The sequence below is a fragment of the Lissotriton helveticus genome, chromosome 1_1, assembly GCF_964261635.1.
Source record: "Lissotriton helveticus chromosome 1_1, aLisHel1.1, whole genome shotgun sequence".
NCBI classification, from domain to species: domain Eukaryota; kingdom Metazoa; phylum Chordata; class Amphibia; order Caudata; family Salamandridae; genus Lissotriton; species Lissotriton helveticus.
This window is the reverse complement of record NC_136057.1, coordinates 1,039,301,158-1,039,325,706: the sequence shown is the minus strand read 5'-3', so window position 1 is coordinate 1,039,325,706 and position 24,549 is coordinate 1,039,301,158. Positions and strand designations below refer to the sequence as shown.

Below are 24,549 nucleotides of genomic sequence, written 5' to 3'. Positions count from 1 at the left end.
TCCAAAAGACATCTTTCTCCTGGCAGAACACCTCCCAGGGAAAGACAATCAAATAGCGGATCTGCTCAGCAGACACAGCCAACAACTTCACGAATGGGAGATTCACCCCCAAGTTCTCCAGCCATTCTTCGGACAGTGGGGGCACCCAGAAATAGACCTGTTTGCCACAAACCAAAACTCAAAATGCCGGTACTTTGCCGCCAGATTCCCATATCCGCTGTCACAGGGCAATGCGATATGGATGAACTGGTAAGGCAGATTTGCGTACGCTTTTCCCCCAGCACCACTGATCCCGCTGGTGGCACGCAAACTGCGGCAACAGACACTCACACTAATCCTAGTTGCTCCCACATGGGCGAGACAGCCGTGGTCCACGACGTTCTTGGGACTTTCAGTAGTTCCTCATCAAAGGCTGCGCCTCTCACTCCATCTTCTTACTCAGAACCATGGAGAAATCAGACACCCGGATCCCAATCAGGTGAACCTAGCGATCTGGCTCCTGAAGTCTTAGAATTTGGATACCTTAACTTGCCTCCAGACTGTATGAACATCATTAAGGAGGCAAGACGACCGACCACTAGAGCATGCTATGCAGCTAAATGGAAGAGATTTGTTATTTACTGCAACTAAATAAGACTACACCTTGCTGCTATAGCAGCATACCTTCAAAACAGACAACACATTTCACTGTTTAGAGTATATGAAGGCTTTTATGGAGGGTCTTAAAAGGGTGATTCCTCCAAGGCACCAACCTTCCCCAGTCTGGAACCTAAATATAGTACTTACCAGATTTATGGGGCCTCCTTTCGAACCTTTACACTCATGCGAATTGCAATTTCTAACATGGAAGGTGGCATTCTTGATTGCCATTACCTCAGTCAGGCGAGTTAGTGAGCTACAAGCTTTAACAATTCAAGAACCATTCATGCAAATACATGCTAACAAGGTAGTTCTTGGAACAAACCCTAAATTTATGCCAAAAGTCGTTTAAACTTACCATATCAATCAGTCAATAGAACTGCCAGTGTTCTTTCAAAATCCACAGTCAGTAGCGGAAAGAGCCCTACACACACTGGACGTAAAGAGACCTCTGCTTTATTATGTGGACAGAACTAAATCATTTAGGAAAACAAAGCAATTATTTGTTGCTTTTTCACCACAACATAAGGGGAATCCCATATCAAAGTCAGGAATAGCTAGATGGATAGTTAAATGCATTCAAATGTGTTATCAAAAGGCAAAACGCACTTTAACCGTACCCCCTAGAGCACACTCTACAAGGAAAATGGGGGCATCCATGGCTTTCCTAGGAAATATCCCTCTTGAGGACATATGTAGAGCAATTTTTGGAAAACGGGGGACCCCTACATGTACTAAGTTTGCTAGTCGTAGGGAACAATAGACAATTGTGGAAAGAGAGAGAGAACTCTCACTAGCAAACAAAGGGTTAACAACTACCCATTTATTTATTTAGTATCAAAGCGACTTTCTTTAATTAATAAACGATTCAACACCATATATAAAAATTCAAAAAACGTTGTTGTTTTTATTTTATCTATTCTTTTTTATATAAATATTTTAAATCATTTTTCATTCCATATTGTATACTTTATACAAATATTGACATATTGCAAACATAAATATATATACACAAGACAAATGAATGAAAATTAAACTGTGAAGCAAAAAGAAAATTTTTGGTCGTTGTAATAGTGAAGTAGGCAAAGCGGTGGAATAGAACTACGCGCGTTTCGGCCAGTACCCTTCGTCAGGTGACCGTCATTCGCAACTAACAAGACATGACATTGTGCAACATAAATCTGTCAAAGAAGAAGAAACACAAAAATATATATATCAGTCGCTATAGAGCTTAATGTAATATATTACACTCTAAATATAAAAGCTCATTGGGTCAGTATTTACATTTCTAATAGTAGCATAGTTGCCTCATAGTTATATAACGGCAAGCAGCATACATATTATGATGAGACCAATAACAATTATGATTCAATATTCAATTTATACATTCTTACGTTGGATATTTTCAATTCATATTGTTAAATATATTGGTCATTGTACATTTGTGCGTGTCTCTTCTAAAAGATATATCTTTCTCCTACTTAGCAAGAGTTATTCATCCATGTTAGGTACTATGCACATATCCCATAAATAACGATCTATATCCTTTATATGTGAACAAGGTAAAAGGTAAGGAAAAAGGACAGAGAAAAAACAGCAAAGCATATTGTAATTAGTTTGGTCCATCAAATAGGTATATTCTATTCATTCAGATGTTTTCAAATGTAGACACCTAAATTTTAAAGATAATGAAATCTCATCGATACTTACTACTAAAATATGTAAGTTGATGTTTCAATTTTTTTTTATGGGGTATGTGCATAGTCATGTCTTGTTAGTTGCGAATGACGGTCACCTGACCAAGGCTACTGGCCGAAAAGCGCGTAGTTCTATTCCACCGCTTTGCCTACTTCACTATTACAACGACTGAAAATTTTCTTTTTGCTTCACAGTTTAATTTTCATTTATTTGTCTTGTGTATACATATGCAGAGCAGCCACATGGACTACCATACAAACTTTCACAAAACACTACTGTGTAGACGTGCAAGCAAAGCAGCAAGCTGCTGTAGGTCAGGCTGTCCTCAAAACTCTCTTTCAACCTGCTGCAGCTAGCACAGGTAACCACCGCTAGAGGAGATACTGCTATACAGTCTATGCACAGATATGAATTCAGCAGCCCACATGCCTCGAACGGAATATGCGACTTACCAGTATGCATCTGTTCTTGGCATGTAGGGCTGCTGACATTCATATCGCCCGCCCTCCTCCCCGGGGCCTGTCGCAGCTGCTGCATTATCTTTTGCAAGGACATCTCTTACTTTACTATCTCCATCTCTGCCACAATGGCGAAAAACAATCTGAGGATGGAGAAGATGCCCATGCGCACTGTAGTCCAGGGGAAGAGTCACCTATCTCGTGATACTTGGAAGACTCTTCCAGGACAACAAGGTGCAATCATCCGGACCCAACACTAGGCGGCGATCTATGCACAGATATGAATGTCAGCAGCCCTACATGCCAAGAACAGATGCATACTGGTAAGTAGCATATTCCTTTCAGTACTAGCGAAGTCTCTCAAAACGATCTCTGGCAACTTGGTGGATTTAGTTTTGCTGTGAGGGGGGGCACTCAAGAGAAACCCCAAGGGAAGGCCTATCCAACTGTCATTTTCCCGCTGAAAGGCTCTTTTGGCGCCTGGTCAGGGACTTAGAGTTTCCACTTGGAACGTAAATGGCCTGGGGGACAAAATCAAAAGGGGTATTGTCTTACAATCTGTCAACCGACATGCATTTGACATTATAATGCTTCAAGAGACACATCTAATAGGGAACTCATGCATGGCATTAAATAGAAAGGGATACCAAATGATAGTACATTCTGAATTTACCACAAGTTCTAGGGGGGGGTGGGGGTCCTCCTTCACAAAGGCTGCCCTTATATGGTTCACAGTTATAAAGAAAAAAGCAACTTGGCTGTCAGTTTATGTACCACTATTTATTTAGGTGGACAAAAGCTAAGACTGGATAGTTCTTACGCTCTGAATGTCATTAATCACATTGTTTTAGACATATTAAACGCATTTGTGAAGACAATTTAAATCATGTCTAAGTCAAATACATTTCAACGCACAACCATTGTGAACATAACATATGTGTAATCATAAATGACATACAAAAACTGAAAACATTAGACAAAATTTACACCAACAGAATATTAATACAACTAGTTATACAAGGCAATTTCAAACAGCCCTACAGCTTGACATGTGTAAGGGAACTGCTGCCACGCTGGATTAATGTTACTCTGTGGGGTGCATTTAATTTTAAAGACACTCTTTAGAGATCAGGAACTTCTTTGAATGTCCTTTGTGGCAATTGCCATTACACAATGTGGGGGCATTGTTATTAGACATGCCCATGTGAGTATTAATATTGGGGGGCGACTTTAACTTGACTATGGATGGCTCACGTGACCGACTCCCACCCCGAGCAGACACGACACAAGGCTCGCAACTTCAGGAATTCACTAATGCCCTGGGGGTGGTTTACATATGGAGGTGGCTGCACCCTCACCGCACACATTACACGTTTCAATCTGGGGCGCATGGTAGCCAGTCTCGAATTGATTATTTATTCACTCACGCCCAAGATATACATGTGAGAAAGTACCATCTTTCTTGCATTGGTATGCCCCCACTTTTTTCTGAATTGCTGATGTGCTTTGACTGAGTGTGCCCTGGGCTCCTGCCAACCAGGTGCCCAGGGCCTGTGTTCCTTCCCTAAAACTGTGTTGAAACTAAAACCCAATTGGCATCTCTGGCCACCTGTCAGCCCCTAGTAAATGGTACCCAGGGCCTGGTGACCAGAGGAGACCCCAAAGGGCTGCAGCACGTATTATGCCACCCTTAGGGGCCCTGTACCCTGGCACCCACACACTGCCTTGGCAGGCTGAGTGTCTAAGTACAGAACTAAACAGAGAGTCGACATGGCACACATCCTTGTGTGCCCTGCCATACATCAGCCACCCCTCTAGCTGGGTGCCTATGCCAGTGGTGTGGGCACAGGTGCATGAGCCCTGTGCCCCTACAGTTCCCAGGGCCATTCCTGGGCACTGTACGTGCAGTGATGCCATTGAGAGTATAGGGTGCTGGGAGGATGTCATTACGAACTCCGCAGCACCATAATGGCTACATTGAAGACTGGCAAGTTTGGTACCAAACTTCTCAGCACATTAAACCCGCACTGCCAGTGTGGGGTTTAATGTAAAATGCACTACAGAGGGCATCTTAGATATGCCCCCTGAAACCTATCCTACAATCCACGTCTTGTCTGAGAGGCTGCCTAGGCTGCCCCACAGCAGACATGTTGCTGGACCCCTGGGTGGAGAGCCCTCGCTCTCCTGGGCCTGCAACAATGCACATCCTGGAACGAGGTGCCAAGCCTCCTCCCCCAGGATGGGCAGGGGAAGCTTCAAAGGCATTCCGCCTTTGTGAGCTTCTCCAGACCATTTGCTGTACTCAGCAACTGGCCCCCACCAGTTCTGACCCCCACTCTGGCAGGAAGACTGGCGGGAAACCCTACGTCAGGAAGAGGGGTGTGCCAGCTTGTGCCAACTCTATCTCTCAGGTGGGAGAGGCGAGGTGAAGCACGACCCCGGGCTCCGGCCATCTTGAAGATGGGGAGCCCTGCCCAATCACAGCTAGGCTCCTGCCCCCTCCCACAGGAGAGGAACAGGCTAGAGGGTGTACCCACGCCCTTGCCATACCTGTAACGCCCCTAAAGCTAGTATTTAGGGGCACCCTGAACCTTTCTTTCTCAGATCCCGATAGCAACAACAAAAAGACCAAGAAACAAGAAGACCTGCCGCGCAGCTGCTAACAAAAAGACGACGCCCACTGACTTGGCCCCAGAACCCTACAGGCCTGTTGATCCTTGAACCTGCTCCTGTGAAACTCCGGCATCTCCTGCGGACAGCAACCTCGACTACCCCGGAGGACCTGCCTGCCTTGAACCTTCCAAAAGACTGGGACTCCCATAAGCAGTGGTTCTGCTCCAACAGCAATACCCCTGGTGCCAGCCAGGAACTACGAATCCAGCCCACTCTGCACCCGCCAAGCCCGGCCTGTGCCTGAGTGACCCAAGACCAGGAGGACGTCCTCCTGGTGACTGGGACCTGAAGTCCAGTGCCCAAAGACCCTCCTCGACGAACCAGACGACGCCTGCAGCCTCAGAACCAGGGACCCCTCCAACCGCGACCAGCCGAGGGTAAGATTTCCCAACACCAAAAGACACCCCCTGTACCCTCCTTTGGGGTATCTACCTCTTCTCCAAGATCCCAATTTACCTCTCGAAGTGGTGGTTGCACCTGCAGCACCTCCGTCCCCGAGCCTGCAGCCTTTGTTCACTTTTTAACTTTCCCATTGGATAACATTGAGCGCCCGATGGCTCAAAAGCACCCTGCACCCAGCCGCCCGAGTGCCGCTGGGAGTACAACAACTATCCTACTCTACTTCCCCACTTGCCCTGAGTAAGTGACCAGGAGCTCAGCCCCCAAAGCTGCGTGGCATGCTTGCTTGCAGCGACCAACCGAAGGCCCCCTACCCTCCATTGGATTGCATTGAGCCTACTCTCTCTGCACCCGTCCCTGGAAGACCCCTGAGCCTATGTCAAGAACCTTAACTCCACCAGTAGAGTACTTACCTAAAAGCCGATAACTCACTTTCCTTCCATAGACTAACATTGACTGTTTTTCACTGAAATCTTTTTCTAAGTGTGGAGTTTTGAAACTTTAAAATATTCATCTAAAATCAGCCGAATAACGAATTCCGAAATACTCACCTGTGATCAGGAGAGAAGCCAGTACTGTACCTTTTGGCCCAGTACTGAACCGCAAAAGTAATCCTAACTGTACTTACCAGTAACTTTAATTTTCTTCCATAGGAAACAATTGACTGTTTTTCTGTGAAATTTCTTCCAAGTGTTGATTTTTGCAAACCTCAAATATTCTTTAAAAATCGTACCAAATACTAAAACATAATTACTTATCTGTCTTAGGTAGAGGTCCCAGTGCTGAACCAAGGAGTCCAGTACTGGATTACAAAAGTAACAAGAACCTACTTTACCTTTGACTTGAATGCCCTTCCATAGGATAACATTGCTAGTTTTTCACTGAAAAGTTTCTAAGTGTCAACTTTGAAAATACATTTATATTCTTTAAAAATTACAACTGTAACCAAAACGCTTTTACTTAACTGTTTCCAGCTTAGGTCCCGGGACTGAATCCAGGATCCAGTCCTGTGGTTAGAAAAGTAATCCTTAAAGTAATCAACTGCATTTATGTAGAAAAACCCATTGAGCTCAATGTTAAATTGTGTTTAGAATTGTGTTGCCTATTGCTACGCTATTGCCTTTCTGCAAAGTAATTCTCTGAAGTCACTCATATTGAGAAAAGTATAGTTTGATACCTGTTGGTTCTAAAATAAAACAACTATATATTTTGATATAAAAACAATTGGCCTAGAGTTCAGTTCTTGAGAGTGTGAAACCTTTCGCTGACTGAGTGTGTACAGCAAATGCTTTACACTGTCCTCTGATACTGCCTTACTCCTCGACCAAGCTACCACTTTAGAGAGTAAGGCCATATCTGACTTTAACCTCTGTCATACCTCTGGGTTTGGGGACTCTATACACAATGTACCTTACTTTGGTCCAGTATATATAGAGCAACTTTCTTACAATACACACTTTCACTGATTCCCAATGTCTGGCATGAGGGATATCCGATCATTCCCCTATTTTGACTATCTTTGCGTACAACGCACCAGACGTCCCGGCCCAATCATGATACAACCGTAGGCGCTAAGAATACCCCACATTAAGGAAAGTCTCTGGCAAGATTCTGACAATTTTTGTGCTGAAAATGTGGGGTTGGTCACCTCGGTTGTGACACTCTGGGGAGCATTCAGCGCAGTCATTAAGGGAAGGGCACGATCACTAATGGTGGGACATAAGACCAAGCGATCCAGGAGGGTGGTTGAACTGGAGAGTGACATATCAAACATGGAGGAGGCCATTTCTCAGGCCCCCGATATCCAACACAGTCTTAAAATGAAAAGACAGGATTACAGACAACTCCTTTTGGAGGAGGCCACAATGCGCTCCCTATCAACCCATCATTGTATTTATGAACAAGGCTCACACACTGGCAAACTACTGGCATGGCTGGAACGCAAGGAGCAGGCAGCGCGATGGGTACGAGCAATAACTGGCCCTGACGGCGCACTTTTAACTGACCCCCCAAGAGATTGCTGATACCTTTGCGTCTCATTTTGAGGAGGTGTATAGGATCCTCCTCGACACCATAAATGTGGTGTGCATCTCCCCACACAATTGGTATGCCCTGGAAGAGGACATCTCTGAGGAAGAGTTCCGAAAAGCCATGCAAGATGTTCGTTCCGGCAAAACGATGGGTCCCAACAGACTACCCATTGAGCTTTTTAAACCGATGGCGACAAAACTAGCACCCCATCTGTTGAGCCGGTATAAGGAATGCTATGAGTCTGGACTCCTCCCGGCTGATATTCGCACTGCTGCCATTGTAGTCATCCACAAGCCTGACAAGCCGGCGAAAGACTGCAAATTGTATCGCCCTATTACTCTACTTACAGTGGAAGCTAAAATTCTCGCCAAGCTCCTGGTCAATCGACTCCTTCCCTATATTACCTATTGATTCATCCGGACCAGTCTGGATTTATGCCGGGCAGAAATACGGCTAGGAATCTGCGATGGGTGCATGGGGCACTGGGAAGACTTAGTACCATTGAGAAGGAAGCAATCCTACTGTCACTAGATGCCACAATGGCATTTGGTACCAAGTCAAGCAAGCTTTATTCGACGATTGTCATAAAAGCAAACAGTACATACAAGTTTGTTTTTAAGATAATAAATATAGTTTAAAAAATTTGATAAAAATAGAGCTGGTAAAAAAGAAACAAAGTAAATGCTCTTGAAACTGTACATGTTACACAAAGAAAGAATATAACAAATTTGCATTCATAATCAAAGTTAATTTGCAAGCAATTTCATTCTCATGGGCCATGCCCACCCCAAAAATGTTGCCGTGGCTACATACACAGTCATGTTAGTGCAGGTACAGATTATTCTTAGAGCAACCAGACCACTATTGGTGCCAAGTAACCTGCACATTGGGCGCAGCCAGAACCGGCAGGGGCCGTGTATGCTGGGCATTCGAACAGCAGGTGTCCGATAGTTTCAGAGAGTGCCAAGCATCCTGGGCACGAAAGATTGTCTCCTGTCGACCATCTACTAGTGAGAGCCCTTACAGGCAAACTCCCAACTCTCAGTTGGAAGTAAAGTTTGCGGTCCAGGGGATTCATGATAGTATCCCAGAAGGCTTCCAAGTTTGGGCCCTCTTTAATGTCCAAAAACATACCAGTCAGGGAACAGGGGTCTGTTTTCCTGAAAAGCTTAGTGGCCACAGACTTCCAATAGAGGTCTTTAAGTACCTTCTTGGGTGGAAAGTTTGCGTTCACCGGATCCTCCCACAATTCTTTACGGCCTAGTTCACATAACACACCCCGTATATGGACCAGCCACTTGATTTCGTGGGAGTTACCACTAGTAATTATATCCAGTCCCCGAGTGAAGATGGCCAGTTCTGGCGTGGTCCAGATCCGCCTCCAGTATAAATCATGGGCATAAGGATGCAATAATAGCTATTGGAGAGAGCCCTAGGTCATAAAAGAGAGGAGTCAGGGGGGTGCTCTGGGGTAATTTAATTAAGTTCCTAAGAAATGAGTTTTCAGACACCGTCATTTCCCTAAGGCTCTCATGCCCCCACATTTCAACTCCTTATAAGGCGGAGCTAACCACTTTACCCTTATAGACCACAAGTACAGGGGCTATTGGTTTAGTGAGGGACCTAGAGTGTTCCAGACACAGAGCACCAGTGAGCTGTCGATGTTTCAAAGTGGCCAGCTCAATCTGCTGCTTCCAACGTAAATCGTTCTGGATGCACACACCTAGGTAACTAAAGGCCTGGACCTTCTCCAAAGGGCGATCATTCATGGTAACAGAACCTCTAAAAGCTTTTGGGGCGTTAAAAGTCATAAACTTGGATTTAAGTACATTTACTTCTAAACCCCGAGTGGTGCAAAATTCATCAAAAAGCATCAGCGCCTTTTGCAGCCCACTTGGGGGTTTTGCTACTATGAGACAATCGTCTGCGAACATTAAAATGGGACCTTTAGCTCCTGCAAGGATAGGGGCATCAACGTTGGAGTTAACTAATATTCTAGCAACATCATTAATATAAAGCGAAAATAAAGTGGGGGCCAGAACACAGCCCTGCCGGACTCCAGATTCGACAGGGAACTGAGTTGTGACATTTCCAGGGCTACCCCATCTAATCTGGGCATAGTTTTGGTCATGGAGTTTTTTAACCAATGAAAGGAGGGGTCCGGGTAAACCCATGTCTTTAAGAACATTCCACAGGGTTAAGCGGGGAACCAAATCGAATGCCGCTCTCAAGTCTACAAGGCGGCGTATAGACTGCCGTGACCCAATATCACGGTCTTCCAGTACAGCATTGTAAAATGCAACACCTGGTCGACCGTGCTAATGGATATTCTAAAACCTGCTTGTAGATTGGACAAAATATTGTGGTCCCGTTCCCATGCCAATATTTTATTCAGGATCAGCCTGCCAAAGATTTTTTGTGAGGTGTCGATCAGGCTAATCGGCCGGTAGTTTCCAGGCAAGGATTTATCCCCCTTTTTAAAGACGGGTATGATTTCAGCCCCGAACCATGATTTTGGTATAGGTGCACCCTTGGCAATCATGTTTGACAAAAGAAGTATATAAGAGCCCCAAGAGTCCCTGTCCTGCAAAAATAGATCTGCGGGAATGCCATCGATACCTGGCGCTCTACCAGGGATCACTAAGTCTAAGGCACGTTCTTCAATGTAAATGGATCATTCGTGAAAGGCAAGAAAGGAATCTCCGGGGAGAGATTTAAAACTTCACCCTTCGCGTATTGCGGCTCAAAATATGGTACCCATTTATCTCGTGAGTATATGTGTGACGGTACCGGTGTAGTTACATCGTCAGAGGCAGAGTGGATCAGGTATCCTGCCCAACCCAAACAGTAGTTTGGCGTCAAAATAGACCCGGTGAAGGATTTTGAGTAGGACGAGTCAGAGTCGCATAGGGATCGCTACCGCTCTGGGAGAGGCCAGTGCGTCTCTCCATTCCTCGTCGTCTATATCCCCCAGATCAGTCTCCCAACGCAACCATAATTTCTGCATCGGGTCAGCCCGATAATTCACTAGTTTCTTATAGGTGAGGGAAATGGCTTTGCGGACCATTGGATCCAATAGCAGTCGGTCCTCTAGCGGGGAGGAGTCGGGCAGTGAAAAAGGTGTGGCTAATTTGGAGATACCGAAAAGTCTCCGAAGGTGCAAGTTGGTATTTAGCCTGGAGGTCAGCAAATGTGGCCAATTTCCCCATAACCCACAAGTCTCCCACCGTGGAGATCCTGTTTGTGTCCCATTTGTCAAAGCTCAGGCAAATGCAGAGTGGACCCAGTATGTCAGGCTCCCAAAGGGAAGTTGCTTTAGTTAGACAGTTGTGCCACACCAGCTTTCTAGTGACTCCATGCCACACCTCAATTGTACACGCTGTGGGGCCAGTCAGGTGAAGTTTGCGATGATTATTTTACAGCGCCCTGTTATAACCTCCCTGCCCCATGAGCCAATGGTCAGTGTAGAAATTGGGATCATCATGCGGACCAAACACCCATCTGTTGATGGCCGTCAGTTGTGAAGCCTGATAGTAGAGTCGTATGTCTGGCAACCCAATGCCCTGTCATACCATCCCATGGTAAGTTTGTTTATGGCAATTCGTGGTGGTCGGTCCTCCCACAGCAACCCCCGTACCACGCTTTCAATTTAAGAGAAATATGAGTACGGGACAGGGTTGGGAGCATTTTGCAGTGCGTAGAGGAAGCGCGGCAGGGCAAGCATCTTAAACAGGAACGCGATTCCCAAGAGAGTGAGGGGCAGCGATCACCAGTGTCTAACGTCTGATTTTAGGCGCTGGAGGGGCACCAGCAGATTCCGCTCGAAGAAAAGATTAACGTCGGAGGAGACAAAAATACCCAGGTATCGAAAACCTTGGATTGCAACCGGAATTTCATAGCCCAGAGGACTAGATGGGGGCTCACCCCAAAGTACATACATCTGGGATTTGGACCAGTTTATCCGATACCCCGAATGCGCACCAAATATGTTACCCACCAACTTGCAGGGACATGTGACAAACCCCTGAAACCTTCTCCCAAACTCTGCCTCCTCAATATCTGGGATGCTACTGACCTCTCACTGGCGGAGCAGACGTGGGCCTCGATGGGTTGGACTATCGCCAAGCGCAACATCGCCCAGAAATGGGGGGCGGCCATGACTCCACTGTTAAGTGATTGGGCGAAGGATATGGATAGCGCAATGATCGCAGAAAAAACAGTATTCAAGCGACGGGGATGCCCCCAAAAATTGAACCAGAAATGGGGAAAGTGGAACAAACAACAGGGGTGAAATTTGCATTTCCCCTACAGTGAAATTGAGAAGGGAGAGACAAACACTGATGGCCCAGTTAGCAGATGTTATTGCAGCCTCCCCACTGGACAGCTAGAAATGTTGTGTTTGTCTGAATATGTCAGTTGATAGTTTCATTGTATTTTTAATTCTGGTTCAGTGTTGTAACACATGGACGGGGGCATTTTCCAGAGACAGCTGGACGGGGTACTCCCAGTTCAATATAAGGAATGGGACAATGTCGATACTTTGTTTTGGTTCTGCCAAGATGACTGTACTGTGGTAAATAAAATAATTACCCTGGCATAATTTCTAGGCATTAACAATTAGCATGTATCAAATGAGAGGCAGAGAGTCTGTGGTGTCCAAGTTAAAAGGGCTTTATTCCAATAACTCGAGTTAAGGGAGAATCTGTTCCATCACCACTGAGGTTCAGGAAGGGTCTTCTAACATTTAATAACAATGAACAACATATATACATTTTGTCTTGTACATAGGGCGTAGGAAGGAACGCAGAGCAGAGAAAAAAACAGATAAGAGCATGTGGGCGTACATGTGGGTGTACACTTTATGAGTCATAGGTAGGTGATAGGTAGGTGTCATAGGTGGGTGGTACACAGAGGAGGAGTTTGCATGACCAGCTGGAACTTTGCCCTACTTGTGTGCAACTTGGTCAAGACGTGTAACTGGGAGGAGAGCTGACTTTAAGTCTAGTAGAGAAGCCTTCAGTGTCAGGGCGACCAGCACGTCTTGTACTATCTGATATCTTGATATCGGGGATGTATTATCTGAAGCAAAGGTTATTCATCGCTAAGAATCAGAAAAAGCATATATTTCTTCGTTCATTACATGGGGGCTGTGAGCTTTTTACAGATGCAAGTACTGTAATTTCATTTAACCAGAGACAGAAAAGCTGGGCCCTATCTCAGCAGACGGGTTCTGTTTACCCTTTTCACCGGGCATGCAGATAACTGTTAAGCAAAATATACTGTCTTGGCAGCCCTTGCTGGATTTCTTTCGGCTGAGCTAGAAGCATGCGAGGTCAGAGATACGTAATTGCAGCTTTCAGTGTGTCAGGAGTCATGAAAAACCCTTATTTCAGAAAGTGGCTCAGCTGAACCACAAAAAAGGTTTCATCGTGATTTATTTAAAAGTGCACAATGTAAATACATGGGCCTTCATGTTAGCTTAATATTTCTTGCATGGGAGACTTAATTACTGGCATCCTAAAGCAGGACGTAAATGCAGAGGCCTCTTTGTTCAGGCCACTTAAGGGAAAATATGCATGGGTGACATGCACATATATGTACCACACATGTAACATAGGGTACACGCAGGGGACATCTTGGTCAGGCAAAATTTCATTTTCCTCATTCCCTCCTTGTCCCCTACGTAACCCTTCATGATACATCTATATTCATGAGACCGTATAGTTGATCATACAGCATCATTTGTTCGTCCTTAACCCTTTGTATACTTGGATGTGGAATACAGGCAGTTGCACACAGGCCGCAAATGGCCGGGCCACACTGCAGACAGAGACAGCAACCAAATATCAGGAGTAGGATCATTCCTAGGAAGGACAACACTTTCCATCCCCAAGCAGATATCACACCCCAGAGCCAACTGGACCAAGTCCATGTGCCTGGGTCTTGATGTATGCCATGAGCAATCTTGTGGAGCCTTGTTATCGCTGCATACACAGATGGCGCGTTATTTGGGATGAAAACGCAACAACTAGATCGGATCACGCTACAAGCTCCGCCCCTATCCGCCAAGATGACGTCTAGAACGAGGCGATTTTGAAGAACGACAAGTCTAATGGCAGACTGCTCCTGGGTCAAGTTCGCCAGGGCAGATGCAGTCACATTCACTACTGCCTCAAGAGTCCTTGTTAACCTGCGTATCAGTTTACTGTTTTGGACGGGACCTATGAAGAAAAAGAATCCTTTGTTGAAATCTGTATATTGCCCCCAAGCTGTTTCAGTCTGATCAATCCCTGAGGCATCTGTCTCTCTCCTTACTCTAACATGTTCTAGTCGTGAATCTCTATGATAATGGGATGGGGCCAAGAATACAGGTGGCAATAAGAATGCTATATAACAAGTCCCACCCCAGTCTAAGGGCAGATGTACATAGGCTGTCTGACCGCAAATGAAATAGGTATGGCGTGATGTTTTGAAAGAAGAAAGTCCTTTATCATTAAACACTACTACAACTTTACACTCGCTGTGTCCCATATGTACTGAGCCTTGCTTATTAACACATAAATCACCTTTTGCTGGTAGAACTGAAATAAACGGTGGACCTATATTTTGCTTGGGCTGAACATTTAACATTATAAAATTAACGGATGCATTTCCCTGCTCGTACTCTTCATTCTCTAGATCGGTTCCCTTCCTTTGAGGAAATCCGTCTTTGTCTGGAAAACATGCTTCATTCATTACTTTATTCAGGTTTCCATATATCCAGCCACCAGGATAAGCTATGTACTTTCTATCTATTGAGGTCATTAAGGCAAACCATGCTCCACATGAACCATTGTGTGAGAACGGTAGAGGATAGAAGGGCAGAACTCCCTTCGCCTTTTGATAAGGTGGCAGTTGGCCACATACCCAGCAATTAGTCGCATTGCTGGTCTGATGAGAATGGTGTAACATTTGAATAAAAGTATTGTTACGCAATGCAAGTCGATATGACAGTTCATGAGGTGGCAGTTCACTAAATGTATGCTCTGTGGTGTTGTTACTGGATGAGTGCATATGTGAGGCAAGAGGAAAGAAAACATGTAGTAATAAACTAACACAGATTATAACAATGCACAGAATAAAAAGAATGATCAAAGTAACTATACATCTACTGCGTAATAGCTTGCAGTACTTTTCTCTCATGTTTCTTTTCTTACTATTCTCGTATGTGATCTTATACATGTCAGAAATCTAGTCTAACCGATTCACCACCGAGTGGACTTAGACAATTAAACTACGTCTGACTTACTAGATCTTAACTTAGATTTATACTCCTGCTGTGGAGTCTTTTCTAGCAAAGGCGGCGCAAAGTCTGTATCGTCCTTATTGTCTATCAAAGTTCCAGATTGTCCAAAGAACTTCCTGCAATGCTGAGCGTGGAGCCACCCCTTGCGTCCCTCCACCTTCACTGCGGTCCTCGTGGTTAGTAGCACCAACTTCGGCGTCTTCCAACGTGGCTCAAGGGGGCTTGATCGATCAAAGTTCCGGACACATACAAAATCCCCAGGGACTATGGCGTGTTCCTTGACCTGGGTGTTGTCAGGGAAGGCGGCAGCAACCTGTGAACGACAAGAGAGTAGTGCAGACATCAAGGAAGCCAGGTAATCTGTCAGCATGTTACTGTCAACATCAGTTATTTTTTTGGGCATAGGCGTACCCCACATATTTGGCGGTCTACCGAAGACTACTTCATACGGAGATAGGCCTGTTGTGGAATGAGCTACCATTCGCATGTAATGAGGGCAACCGGCATGGCCACCATCCAATCCACGCCTTTATCTGCACATATCTTTGCAAGTTTTGTTTTTAGTGTCTGATTATGTCTTTCTACAAGGCCTGCTGCTTCTGGGTGTCTTACACAATGGAATTTCCAAGTATATCCTAACAGAAGAGACACTTGTTTCATTAATTCAGAGGAGAATGGCTGACCGTTATCGGAGTATACGACCCGAGGCAATCCATACCTGGGGAAGTACTCGCGCACTAATTGCCTAGCTGTTGTCACAGCAGTATAATCTGGAACTGGATATGCTTCTGTCCATCTAGATAGTGCACACACAACTACCAAGACATACTTGTAACCTCTACATCTGTTCATTTGGATATAATCCATCTGGAGGACCTCAAAAGGGTGGTCAGGAGGATGAAATCCGCCTTGTTCCACCGGAATGCCTTTACCTGGATTGAACTGACAACAGATCATACATGTTCGTACTTTCTGCTTCGCTGCTGTACGCATGTGCTTGTTAAACCAGATATTCTGTAAGCTGTCTATCATTGCCTTTTCTCCCAAGTGTGCTGGACTATGTGCTGTGTTTATAATTACTTGTACCATAGAATCTGGAAGAAACCATGTACCTTTTCCCTTAGTCATCCAACCTTGGTCAGTCTGGACCCCTCCTTGTTCAGTCCATTTCTTTATCTCATCTGCAGTGGCATGTGTCTGTATGTCGAGTACATCTTGAGTGGGATCCCTGACTGTCATACATGTTGTCAGTAATGGTACCTCTGTCCTTGTCGTGTCTGTTGGTGTCTGGGCTGTAAGTTTAGCTGTTCGGTCTGCCAGGTCATTACCCTGGGAAATGGTGTCTGTAACTTTGGTGTGAGCTTTGCACTTCAGGATAGAAATGGCTGTAGGTAAATGTATTGCTTCCAACAGGGCTTGAATGAGCTGGCCGTGCTGGATCCTGGTCCCATGGGAGGTTAAGAAACCCCTCTCTCTCCATAAGACCCCGAAATCATGAACAACGCCAAAAGCATATTGTGAGTCAGTATAAATGTTTACTTTCAAGTGCTTAGCTCTTATGCAGGCTTGTGTCAGAGCGATGAGCTCTGCTGCTTGTGCTGATAGTGTGTCTATTTTCTGTGTCTCTATGACTTTAGTAGCAGTGGTCACAGCATAGGCTGCTACTAATTCTCCTGCTCTTGTTCTCATGCATGATCCATCTACATAGAGCGTTAAGTCTGGGTCTGGGAGTGCAATATCTGTCAGGTCTTGTCTTGGTTTCGTCACTATATTCATTACTTCCACACAGTCATGTGGTGGTGCATTTACTGTACTTGAGGGCAAATGTGTTGCAGGATTCAGAATATTACAACGTCTGATCTCTATGTGTGGTTGAAATAATGTCAGTTCATATCCTGTCAGTCTCGCTACAGTCAAATGTTGTGTCTGTGTCCTGTTTAAGAGAACCTCCACTGCATGTGGAACCTGTACTGTCAGAGGGTGTCCCAGCACTATAGAGTCACTTTGTCTTATGGCTAGGGCTGTTGCTGCAACTGATTTCAGGCACGCAGGCAGAGCCTGGGCCACTGGATCTAGGGTACTAGAAAAATAAGCGCAAGGCTTGTGTTTTCCTGCTTGATCTTGTGTGAGGACAGATAACGCTGTTCCATCCCGTTCAGTTACAAAAAGCATAAAAGGTTTACTGTAGCTTGGAGTCGCTAAAACTGGCGCTTGACATAATGCTCTTTTTAATTCCTCAAATGCCAAGGTGTGTTCTTGTGTCCAAGGGAGGACAGTCGAAGTGGCTGCCTCCTGTGTTGTCAATTGTATGAGTGGTTTGGCTAGATAGGCATACTGGGGAATCCATTGCCTACAGTATGAAGTGAGGCCAATAAATGCACGTACTTCTTTCTGTGTCTTGGGCTGTGAAAGGTTAGAAATTAACTGTATGCGTTCTCGTGTTAGTTGTCTACCCTCATTGGAAAGTAAGTGTCCAAGGTACACCACTTGCTTTTCACAGAATTGCAACTTGGAAGGGGACACCTTGTGCCACTTGTCAGCCAGAAAATGTAAAACTGTCAGTGATGCATTCTCGCATTCCTTTTCTGAACGTGCTGTAATTAGGATGTCATCTACGTACTGTAGTAGAGCAGTGTTGGCAGGCATGTGAACACTGTCTAGCTGTCTTTTTAATGCTTGACTGTAAATGCTAGGGCTTTCTGTAAAACCTTGAGGAGCTCTGGTAAACACAAAGCTACGCCCTTTTAAACTAAATGCAAACAGATATTGGCTATCTGGATGAATGGGAACACTAAAGAAAGCATTCTTCAAGTCTATGACAGTGAAGAACGTGGCCTCAGAATCAATGGCAGTCAGTAATGAAGAAATGTCTGGCACCACTGGATATTGTGGTACTACACATTTGTTCAATTCTCGTAGGTCAATAATCAGTCGGTACACTGGCAGTACACTAGGGTCAGATCGTTTAAGGATAGGGATGACAGGTGAGTTACATACATTCGAGTCAGTCTCTACCACTACCCCTCGTGCAATAAGTTCGTCAACTAATTTCAATAAGGCTGTTTCGGCGTCAGGTGGTAACTTGTATTGTCTAATACGTGGAAGTACTACTCCTGCTTTGAGGGTGACATGGTGTGGCGTTATGTCCATGTAACCCACGTCAGTCGGTCCTTGTGCCCATAGAGTCTGTGGCACATTCTTGAGTCTGTGGTCAAAATCAGTCAGCACATAATGTCCCTTAAAATCACGTAAGAACAGGCGTACTCCTTCTGGAGAGCAGCAGATAACTGCTCCTAGGTCTTTTAATGTCTTCATACCAAGTAAGTTTTCTGGACATGACTTAGTAAGTAGCAAGTCAGTGGTACGTGACAGTGGACCAACCCCTAGGGAAACTGGTTTTGATACTTCATTAACAATAGGCTTTGCTGAAAATCCCAGGGAAACATTCTGTGAGCCTGAGAGAGGTGCCCCTGGAACCTCGTCATGACTGATGGTAGTTCTGCTCGCCCCTGTGTCAATCAGAAATTTTCGGTCTTGTCCTAATACACGACTATGTACATAAGGACCCTCTTGATCTACAGGTACCTCAATAAGGGGCAAGCCTACTTCCCTCTCAAGGCTGTTTCATGAGAACTGTTGATATTCTGGATAGTCAGACTGTGTGTACTGATACATTTGTGGTGTGGCATTAACAGGCGGTGGTGGAGGATAATTCGCTACTGTCTGTTGCGTGTTCTGTGGTGTGCTATTCTGTCTAGGAGTGTATTGTCGTTCTTTTGTCTTGCCTGTAGCTATATTGTGTTTCAGGACAGTACATTCTTTTACATAGTGACCTGGTTGTTTGCAATAATTACAGTTCCCTTTGACAGGTGTCGTGTTATTTCTGTTCTTATTTGCTGGTACCGTCTGGGCAACCAGCACCTTCATTTTTGTCTCTTTCATGCGTTTCTTTTCCTGATCCTGCTCTTCTCTAATTCTGTTCTGATGATATTGTAGCATCTGTAACATTTGTGAAGGGCTGTTTGCTTGCCAAGTACTCTCAACCTTCAGTACTCTATTCTTGATCTGGGGTAAGGAATTCTCTACTAATTTGCTCACAAAAAGGTGTGGATATGATTCACTACCTGGCTTAAGGCCACTATTAATAGTAAAGCATTTCTCAAATCTAGAATAGAAATCACTTGTGTCCTCTTCTTGCTTTTGTTTACAGGCTGAAATAGCATCCCAGTCTTCCTTTTTCGTAATCAATAATCTCGGTAAAACTTGTATCAGGAGTTCAGGCAGTTCTCTAGCTTTTTCCCCAAGACCAACCCCTGGGAGCCTACCTTTTTCTTCCGTTTCCAGTGCTTCCCAACTTAACTTTTTCTCGCCTACCTCCCAGTCTTTTTCCTTAAGCTTTTCATAAATCCCTGCAGGTAACAGTACTTTCAATAACTTCAGAATGTCATCGTACGTATAATCTCCTATGCGGAGGATGTCTTTTAATTCTCGGTGAAACCCCCCTGGGTCTTTATCATGACAAGGCAGCATCTTTTTCATTTCTAAGATTTCTATTTTTGTTAAGGGGGTGTAAACATACACCCGTTGCAACACATTGTCCGCGTCTTTGACGGGATGTACCTCTCGTAGGGGGTTCTGTCTGTCTATGTGTAAGTTATTTCTGCCGTGGTGTGAGACTGGAGGCATGCATGTATTCAGAGAATCTATGTACTTATGTCGTTGATCCAGAATAACATTAATTAATTCAGTACCTAAACCTGACCATCTGTCTAGTAGAATGTCGTTTAATAATTTATGTAAGTGACCAGGATCAGAATATTGACTTTCATACAACGTTATCAAGTGTTGGACCATGTAAATACCAGCCAAACGCTGTTCGTTCGGTGGAAGGCTTAAGAAAGTCTGAGCCACTATATCACTGCTATATATATCAGAATTAGACACCCACTGGGTGGCTGACCGGGCCAATTCAATTTCTTGTGAGGTGGGAGGTCTCTCACTCCCTATCCGTTTTTTCAGGGCTTGTTCAGTAGCTTGGAACAGATTTTCAAGGGAATATCTTTCTTTTATAGCTGGCCCTTGTTTATGGTAGTCAAGACATTTGGGTCTGTCAAATCGTCGGGCATTGCCTACATAATTCATTTTGTCTTTTGGCTCATCTACTTCTTCTGTTGATAACTCACCATTCTCATCAGACTCTTTTCTGTTTCTTTCTATTATTTCCTTACGTATTTTCTTGCACATGGCATCTATCTGTCCCTGTTTATCATGTCTACCGGCATCTATGTGCTCGCTCCATTCTATCAAACCTTGTTTTACATCTCCGTCTCCTTCGTCTTGTTCCCTGATCAGGCAGTTAATAATAAAACGTAGCATGTGGTTCCTAACCCCTACCTTTCTTTGTGCCATGGCTTGTGCTATACTATCTGGTCCCTCCCCCGTTCTAATAAAACGGTACATTTTATCTAGGTGTTCTTTCATGTCTGGTAATGTCTCTAGATATGCAACGGCTTGTCTTAGTCTTATTCAAATCACAAGCATTGAACCCTTTCCTGGTTCTGGATCATATATACACTGTGGAATTGCTACATCTACAGTAGGCACCCCTCCTACTGCCCCTGGCCCTACGTCATCTTCTACTAGCTGCTGCTGAAGTTGCTGGAGCTGATCTGCTGGTGGGGGTGGAGGGAAACCTGCATTAACGTAGTCCGGTGTGGGCTCTTCTAGATAGGAGGAAATAAAAGCCTCTGATGCTGTCGGCATCTTTCTACATACTCTAAATGGTACCGGTGGTGGCGTTCGCGACCTACTGGGTCTCTCTAAGGTGGTCACTCTAGCTAGTTCTTCAGCCAGGACGGGATAAATACCATTAACGACGGCATTTCTTTCCCTATCAGTCTGTTCTCTTTTGACCCATTCCCCCTCCTCCTGTAGTTCTTTTTCTTTGGCTTTTTCCCCTGCTTGTTTAGTTCTCTCTGCTTTATTGAATTCTTTCTCTGTTCTCCTATGTGACTCTTTGCGCCACAATTCGATGGCATCTTTCTGAGAGGGTCTTGACTTCCTTTTCCATAGCGCTTCTTCCACCCTCATAATGCATTCAGAATCCCATGTTCCTGAGATAGGCCATCTATACTTTTCCTCCAGGTCCTTTGTATAGTCTACCCATAAATCTAAAAACAAAATGGCGTCTAATCCATGCTTATTATACATATAATGACCAGGTGTGTCTCTAGGCGGGATGTTAACTGACTCTTCTAGTATACCTTTTCTGGTCCCTATCTGACGCAATTTTGAAAACAGTGGCATGTTTGAAACCAATATTCACAAAATAGACTGAAACAATCAACAATCATTCACACACAAACAAATATTAAACACTAAAACAGTTACAACCTAAACTGATACAGAGAGCTAAACATGTACTTGAAAAACTTTATGCACTGGAATACAGTACAACCATACCGGTCTCAAAAATGAGACACGTCTTTACCGTTCCCACGTTTTACCGTGGACCCGTCTTGAAACTTTATGCATTCCCCATAGTGGTACTCACCGGGAAGCAGAGCTTGAAACTTGAAGGCCTCGGATGTCTACGCATGCGCCTCGGAACAGGTGGACCTCTGGAGACCTCGGACCTTGCTCTCTCACGGGTTGGGCTCTGGTTGAGACGATCCGCGTTCCTCACCGCCTCGTACGGATGCCTGGTCGCAGTCCGTCCTCCTCCTGGGCCTGAGGGAGTAGCGGGAAATCCCGATGGCGTGTACACTTGAAAGTCCGTCACGGCTGTGGAGGGGGGCAAAGGCTAGACCTACAACTCCGGCGCGTGGGGAAAGGGATAGTCCCTGAATTCGGGCGCCAAATTAATGTGGTAAATAAAATAATTACCCTGGCATAATTTCTAGGTATTAACAATTAGCATGTATCAAATGAGAGGCAGAGAGTCCGTGGTGTCCAAGTTAAAAGGGCTTTATTCCAATAACTCGAGTTAAGGGAGAATCTGTTCCATCACCACTGAGGTTCAGGAAGGGTCTTCTAACATTTAATAACAATGAACAACATATATACATTTTGTCTTGTACATAGGGCGTAGGAAGGAACGCAGAGCAGAGAAAAAAACAGATAAGAGCATGTGGGCGTACATGTGGGTGTACACTTTATGAGTCATAGGTAGGTGATAGGTAGGTGTCATAGGTGGGTGGTACACAGAGGAGGAGTTTGCATGACCAGCTGGAACTTTGCCCTACTTGTGTGCAACTTGGTCATGCCTTCAGTGTCAGGGCGACCAGCACGTCTTGTACTATCTGATATCTTGATATCGGGGATGTATTATCTGAAGCAAAGGTTATTCATCGCTAAGAATCAGAAAAAGCATATATTTCTTCGTTCATTACATGGGGGCTGTGAGCTTTTTACAGATGCAAGTACTGTAATTTCATTTAACCAGAGACAGTATATTTTGCTTAACAGTTATCTGCATGCCCGGTGAAAAAGGTAAACAGAACCCGTCTGCTGAGATAGGGCCCAGCTTTTCTGTCTTGGCAGCCCTTGCTGGATTTCTTTCGGCTGAGCTAGAAGCATGCGAGGTCAGAGATACGTAATTGCAGCTTTCAGTGTGTCAGGAGTCATGAAAAACCCTTATTTCAGAAAGTGGCTCAGCTGAACCACAAAAAAGGTTTCATCGTGATTTATTTAAAAGTGCACAATGTAAATACATGGGCCTTCATGTTAGCTTAATATTTCTTGCATGGGAGACTTAATTACTGGCATCCTAAAGCAGGACGTAAATGCAGAGGCCTCTTTGTTCAGGCCACTTAAGGGAAAATATGCATGGGTGACATGCACATATATGTACCACACATGTAACATAGGGTACACGCAGGGGACATCTTGGTCAGGCAAAATTTCATTTTCCTCAGTACTATGCTATGCCCTGATGCATTCTTGTTACCAATAAAAACAGTTTTGAAAAAAAATAAACAATTTGCAAAGTGTAATTTTACCTGACCGCCTTGCGCCTGTTACTTACTTTCTAGAGAAAGAGTTTGTGCATTTGTTGTCTGTGGAAGAAGATTGAACCAAGGACAGTCAATAACAGATAATCTTGCTTTTGTCTTAAAAACTAAAAATAATTAATTCAAATTTATGTCTACAGAAATACATTGGCTGCTACTGTTGCTTTTCTTAGGCCTGATTTTCACCTTTCTAGTGATAAAATATTTCTAGGATGGTATTAAAAAGGATAACTATGCTGCCAAATAAAAATTAGCCACCTATGGAGTTTAATATTGTCTTGCCAACACTAATCACCCCACTTTTTCAGCCCATGCATAACTGAAACCTCACAGAATGGAGTAGCTGTAACGTCAGATATATTAGTGAGTAAGGTTCATACTTTATGTGCCCATGAATCATCTACCGAATTTCACCCCATGAAAGTGTCCTTACAAACGGATCCATTCCTTCTTCCAAAAGTAGTTTCAGATTTTCACATTAATCAGGCTCTATTTTTGCCTTCATACTTCCGAAATCTGACCTCTCCCACAAAAGGTCTCTATATGTATATATGAATGAAAATACCTGTTGGTGAATTATGGATTTGTCTGCACCGGTTCAGAATCCATCCTTTAAAATAATCTACATTATTGATACTACCAAAGCTAACAGGTCACTTTGCCCCATCCTGTGAAACATTCGGAGCAACCATGTAGACGTTTATCTACATCTTTGCAACATCACATTCAGTCAGTCACCAAAACTGTCACTCTATCAGGTCATATGTAATTTTTTTGATGCATTCTGTTAGTTTGATTGTATTCTCTCACCACACCACCACTTAAGCCCCTCTCCCCCATCTTGCCCATACATCCAACTCTGAAGTAGGCAGATGTGATATTTCCCATGTTTTATTTAAAAGTATCTTTAAAAATAAAAACTTTTTTTTAATGTATGCCAGTCAGTGCCTGCGATATTGAATGTTTATGAATGCAAAGAAGATAACCATGGTGGGACACTTGTGTCACAACTTAGTAATCTTTCTATCTTTATCAGTTTTCAGTTTGTGAGATCAAAAAATATTAATGTCATTCATTAACGTTTCCTGCTATATACAGTTGTAAATTTGCACTAGGCTTTTTCCAGCAAGAAAACCCTTTAACTAAGACTTGAAAGAAAGAATTTCCATTCCTGATACAGCTTTTAGTGAAGTTCTTCATGGAAGAGTTGTGGGCTACTCTATGGTTTGCCCAAATATTATCATTCTGTAGTTGTCAGGTTTTGATCTCATGTCATAGCCATGCTTTGTCACACTGTGACTCAAATTAACAGTAATATTCTGCATGACGCTCCCATATCAGATATAATTGAGAA

At 44.2% G+C, this 24,549-nt stretch overlaps 1 protein-coding gene across 2 annotated transcripts in view; it reads left to right on the top strand.

Moving 5' to 3' along the window:
• The window catches only part of SBF1 (SET binding factor 1), a 1,592,200-nt gene that overhangs the window by 1,560,934 nt on the left and 6,717 nt on the right, over nt 1-24,549 (top strand). The window lies entirely within an intron of this gene.